Below are 6,646 nucleotides of genomic sequence, written 5' to 3' on the forward strand. Positions count from 1 at the left end.
GATATTGATGATCATCTAGTTGTAATACCCATTCAACAATAAATATGGTTGAACATATTGTATTTCCAGCAGCAACAACTAATGCAATGACTTAATTCTTTGTTTACATGCTGTCCTGAACAAAATATCATTATAATATTTGTTAGCTATATTAGATAAAAAATAAATAAATAAATTGTAATAGTTCCATAGACAGTTATTTTATCATATCGTTATAAATTGGCACATATTTAGCACAACCACAACCCTTATCGACATTATGACCTTTATTTCTGTAGATAATTGAATTTAAAAATTATATAAGCTAATTCGCTAAAAAAAAAAATTTGACCTATATTCAAATATTGGCTTTAAGATATAGATATATTAGCAATTACATATCGTTTTGACATTTTCTATACAAATTTAATCCTTCATTAGATGGTCCCATATTATTTATTTAGTAATAACTTTCATAAAGTGAATATATTGATTTTAAATAAAAAAATTCTTCAAATATCAATCTGAATTTATGAGTTAATTAAAATATTTTCCTTATCGTTTTATAAGATTCTTCTAATAAAAAAGTTCTTAATACTTAATAGCCCTTCTGTTGGAAGGAATTTTTTTTTTTATCGTTTTATTAGTTTTAAGTGCTTTTCAGAAAATATTAATAGGTTTTAATGAACGTTCAATATCTACTCTAGTGATGATTACTTAGGACTTTATATTTATCCTTCAAATTTTGCCTGGCTGATCTCCAGATGAATGATCACTAATTGAGTAGGAGTTTCTTAAGTATTTTATGATTATGTAATTATTATATTATTATTGATCTTTTCTCTTCCTTCACTCAAAAAAATTAATAATATAGAATAATCATTCAAATTATAATATTATTGTTTAAATAAATAAAGTTTTATCCATTTTAGTCTCAAAACAATTTTTTATTTCCTTATAAATCCGACGTTTCGGCCAAATCGACCATCAAGAACAATCTGAATACAATTTTAGAACCAAATCAGTTAAAAAACAACTTCATGCTGGATATTCTGCCTAGGTCATTTACATCAGTCCACAAATTATACTAATTATTCAATTGTTCATATTAAATTAAAAATTAAAATTATTTATCACAGTCAACCTTCTTTGTAAAAATTTATCACAACAATTTCTGTGATAAATAATTTTAATTTTTAATTTAATTTGAACAATGGACTAATTAGTATAATTTGTGGACTGATGTGAATGACCTGGGCAGAATGGCCTGCATGAAGTTGTTCTTTAAATGATTTGGTTTTAAAATTATATTCAGATTGCCTTTTAAGGCCAATTTGGCCGAAACGTCGGATTTATAAAGGGATAAAAAATTGTTTTGAGATTAAAATGGATAAAACTGTATTTATTTACACAATATTAACCAGTCTCAAAAATATTTAAAGATGTAAAATAATATTATTTACTTATCAGAAAATGGAATTTTTCCAGTTGAAAATAACAGGACTGAGTAAAAAAGTATCAATAAAAAAGTGAGGAAGTTACATTAAATTTGGTAGAATTTTTTTTTCGCTTTTACAACTGGGCTAGATAGGTATCACATCGTGCTAAGGAATTTACAGCTCCTCTACAATCCTCGAACTCCCGTAACTTATTGTCATATTTCAGTATAAGTACTTGTACAACTCACCTTTCGGGTGAAAATCCTGTACGTCATGAATGAGCAAGCACTATTTCTTGCTCTGGTGATTGAGTTAATTCACAATTTGTGAAATCGAACCCTTGCCACCGATTGCGACAGGTTATTTCCTAAAGGCTGAACCTGAATATGGAATGTTTAATATCGATGGCTTACTTCACAGTGGTACTAAGAACACTTCCACTAGCTTTACAAAAAAAATACAATTGAAGGTTCTCTCTTTCAAGAAAATTACAAATTTTTAATTAATTTTTTGACAGAACAGACTTAGGTGTAAATGCTAAATCTATTCAGTCAAAATACTAATTGAAAAGTTGTGATTTGGAGACGTATTTAGCACCACTGTGAAGTTGGCTATCCGTATTTATTTTCAAGTAAATATTTACATTAAAAAAAATTTTTTTGTATATTTATTGATGTTTACAACTGTATAAAAAATACAACAAGTAAATTTGATCATGACATAACGGTATGATACAGGATGTAGAGAAACTACCCAGTAGTAGAACTCTAAAAACAGTTTACAATATAAGGTCCATCTTCATTTCAGGCGCCTCGGAGGATTGCCAGGAATGGAAGAGGAAGCAAGGTTAGAAACTAGTGGGTTTGGGCGGTCATTAAAAAATGAATTACATTTCAAATAATCAAATATACATATAATTTGTATTATATATAATTTTTTACATGTCATGATTCATTACAGCTGATCTACTTGTTTGTTCAATATTTTATTTGTAGTTTATTTTTTATTATTTAATAGATAACTTCAAAAATTCGGAAAAATTGATTTTAAACTAGCTAAAATTGTGTAATAAAATAATAATTATTTTTAATTGTAATGTATACTATTTCACTTTCATTACTACCGACGTAAAAAGAATATTTTAATCGGGTTAAGTTTCAGATATATCGTTTTCAACAGATTTGTACGTTTTATTGAATTTATTTTTGTTTTTCCGATAATATAGGTTTTCCAAATTATGGACAAAAATATGGTTATTATTTATTATTAGAATATTGTTCTTTCTGATATATTAGAAGATCTTGATTGATCGTTTGTAATTTATGAAAGATAGATAGTCCGGATGGGGTCAAAATAGCTCAAATAATACTTAAAATATTTATTGAGAGCGGGGCTAAAAAAGATACAAATAACTAAAATAATGTAACAACGTAAGATAATAAATAACATGAAATAAAAGTTAACTGGGGTATGGCTAAAAATGTTCTAAAATATATACAAAAATACACAAAGTAAATGAAAGAATATAGAAATAATTTTAGTGTGTACTATATATTTATATTTTTCTTTTATTTGTCATTATTTCCGTTTTCATCAATTTTCTAATACATTATTGCAATTCTTGTTTATTTTTACTTTTTATTTCAGATCTTATTTTGTTCATTTTATGTACATTTTCACATATTTCAAATAATATTTAGCCACACCCTAGTTCACTTTTATTTCATGTTATCTATTTTCTTACTTTGTTACATTACTGTACTTATTTATACCTTTCTTGGCCCTAATGAAACCCTGCTAAGTGGGGCGAAGCATTGGCCAACACAAATATTTTGACCGCACCCGATCATATCCGTTTTATAGTTCTGATATAATTTTAAAAAAATATTTTTCAACAATCCTGAAATCACATTTTGTTTTAGGTAATTCTTCTTAGGTCATTAGTCATCTTGTAGCAGACGAGCAGCAAGTACTTACATCAAATACAGACTTATTTATCATTAAATATATTGCTTCCTCAATATTGTGATTCCTATTCATATATTTTTTGTCCAAATAACGGAGATCTATATTCGATACTATTCAAAAAAGTATCGAATAACGATTTTTTGCTTCTGATTCTAATTAAATGTGTATTGCACCATCTATGTGTTGAAATCCAGAAGTTGTCCCTGTTACTACCTTCAATTCGAGCTGTATTAAATTGTTTAATAATTCCTCGAATCTTAAACAAAATCAATAGAAGTGGTATTTTATAATCGCTATCCGTGACTTGACATTATTAAGTAATTAAATAATTCTCGGCTTTCAACAGTTGAATATAATGCCACGAATTAAATCTAACCCCTAGTTTTTTGTTATTGCCTACTTTTATCACGTAAGGGTTGAAATATTCTCAAGCATTTCTCTTGCTGAATGAATCGTTAAAGGGTTATGTAATCAGTAGCTTAAAATCATGAGAAAATTCCGAGTTGTATAGACCGTGAACTTGAAACATAAAAGTTTATAGCTCTGCTATACAAGTTTAATGTAGCTAAAAACATATATATTGTAACATTTTAGGATTTGTCAACGCTTACAAAACGTCACATTTCCATAATTGCTGAGTCATGGTTAAACGAAAACTATCTATTCATGTAGAGGTAACGAAACCCTTTAACACATGCTTCATCCGGCATACAAAAAACAACGAGAAATATTTTCTAAAAAAAGGTCTAGATATAAAATATTATTTATGATAGTATATTAAAAGTAACATACTAAGAATAAATATGTTACTTCCATAAATAGGTGAAATACATAAAGAAAAATGTAATATAGAACTAATTAAAGTATAATATATTAGAAAATCACATATTTCCATTAATAAATAATAGCAGCAATAAATAGAATATAGTTAATTAATAAATGGAATAAAACAATGCCACCTACACAGTGGGAAAAAAACCCTAAACTACTGGTCTTAACTATTCCTATACGTAATTTATTTATTATATTACAATTAGAATTAGCAATGTATGTGTGTGCTTAGTAATAGATATTATTGCATCGTCATTTGTATCATATTTTTTTTATTCTCACTATTATATTAATTCACTAATTATAAATTTTCAGCTTTATTATCCACTTCAGAATCCTTTCAGTTATTTTTATAATTATTATAATTTTTTATTTTATTTTATTTTATTTTTTTACTTTTACTGTATTTTCATTTTAGTAATTATTAATTGAATTATTAGTTGTATCACTTCATATTCAATTCATATTGTAGTAATCTAGCTTAAATATTGTACAGCCTCCACAACACCTCAATAGTCAAAATTGTAATAATTACATTTAACTTCTATCTAACATTTGTATGTGTTATTTTTGCACTGACCGATAGATGTTGTCATCTGGTTGAACCGTATTGGATGTAATTTTTTAAATGAATAAAAAAATTGTGTACGCAAAAATTAGCATTAAAATTTTTATTCTTAATATATTAGATAAATAGACCTATGTGAAATTTTCGTAAATTAGTTCGTAATTTTTATTACAATTGATAATTACTGTAAACTAATTAACATTGGTTAAATTTAAGAATACTTGGAAAACGAAGAACACTCCTTTTGTTTATAAAATAGCATTTTTTGCTATATAATTATACGTTGTATAATTTATTATAACTTAATTCAAGAGATATTCTTCTTTATTTTATTACGAAAACATAATCCTAAATTAAATGTAAGAGATTAACTTGACACGATTTTGTTAAATATGGCTCCTTTTCTTAATTATTTTTAAAAGGTTTAAGAGAGGGAGGTATGTATTCCCTCTCCCCTCGAATTTATTACATCCCTCTCCTCTCTAAATTTAATTAATTATTCGCAGAGGGATTTATAATAATACCTTGACCTTGCCCGAGTGCTTGACAGCATAAATAATATGGATATTCATAAATTATAAATTTAAAAGTAATAAAATAATTATATTGATTTGCAAAGAAGTGGCCTTCAAGTATTATTTTTTAAAAATATTTGCTGATTCTCTTCTATATTACAAACACAGGTTTGATTTAGTATATGTATATATTAAACCAATTAATATATACATATATATATTATTCGATTCTAGAGATTTGATTTCTGCATGCAGCTCTTTCACATCTTTGTTGATTCTGGCTTCCCCCGTGGTATCTTGTATACTGTGCTGGCATTCATTGGTGTGTAAAGGTGTCCTAATGGATTGCTTTCAGCCACAAGTCCCGTTCATCTTAACCTCCTTCCCTTCAAATCGTGGAATATTTATTGACCAGTCTCTGCAAGTAGTTCATTGTTAGTTCTTTTCCTCCATATGTTAAGACTCTGATCCCTGATCGCTCTTATATATTTATGAGTTAAATATATGAGTTTATTATTGGATGTAAAATAAACCGCGCTCCTACGTGTCTGCAAGAACTCACTCACTGCCTTATTGATCATTGTATCCCCAAAATGACAGTGCTAATGAATTTGAAATTATTATTGATGGTTCCTCTTGTTGTAGATGTGCAATAAAACTAGGTTTAAAACAAATTCGGACACTAAGTAGTTTTAAAAAAAAAAGTAAAAAAAAAGTCCTAAAACCTAAAAAAAATCTTTTCTTCTCTTTCATTGATTTACGTTATTCTACTTGACAGAATTAATAATTTATAGTACACATACGAAGCAGAATTTTAATGCTATTTAATTTGATGTACAATAACATTGTTCGATATGATGTACATTATGAACACCCCAAACATCGGTGGGAGGATTAAAGTAGTTTATAAGTTGTCTCCTTGAAAAGGCCTGAGGGTCGAAATGTTGGAGTGTTTATGAAAATAAAAGTTGAGAGTATATTTGGATCAAAATTGGGTGTGTGTAATTCATTAATCTAAAGTATTTTATAGGGTTTGGGCAGTTATAGCTGAAGAGATAAGAGGTGTTACTATTTAATTCCTGATGAATAGAATCTTGTTTGCTGATTTATAACAGGTTTACCACATTTTATATTTTGCTAAGATGTCTCTCCAAGGCACTATATAGATTGCGTAATGTCGTTACGAACATGACCTTTCACTGCTGTTGGTGTGAAACCGCATGAACGAGACCTTTAGATCTTTTGTTCGACTCTTGACCCTGTATCAGTAGTAATAGAATATTCTTTTGTAATGAAACAGTTTTGTACATAGGTACTGAAGACTTATTTTTATTAAAGGAATTATA

This window comes from Halyomorpha halys, unplaced genomic scaffold (genome assembly GCF_000696795.3).
Source record: "Halyomorpha halys isolate HHAL.00 unplaced genomic scaffold, Hhal_1.1 Scaffold866.1, whole genome shotgun sequence".
Taxonomy (NCBI): Eukaryota; Metazoa; Arthropoda; class Insecta; order Hemiptera; family Pentatomidae; genus Halyomorpha; species Halyomorpha halys.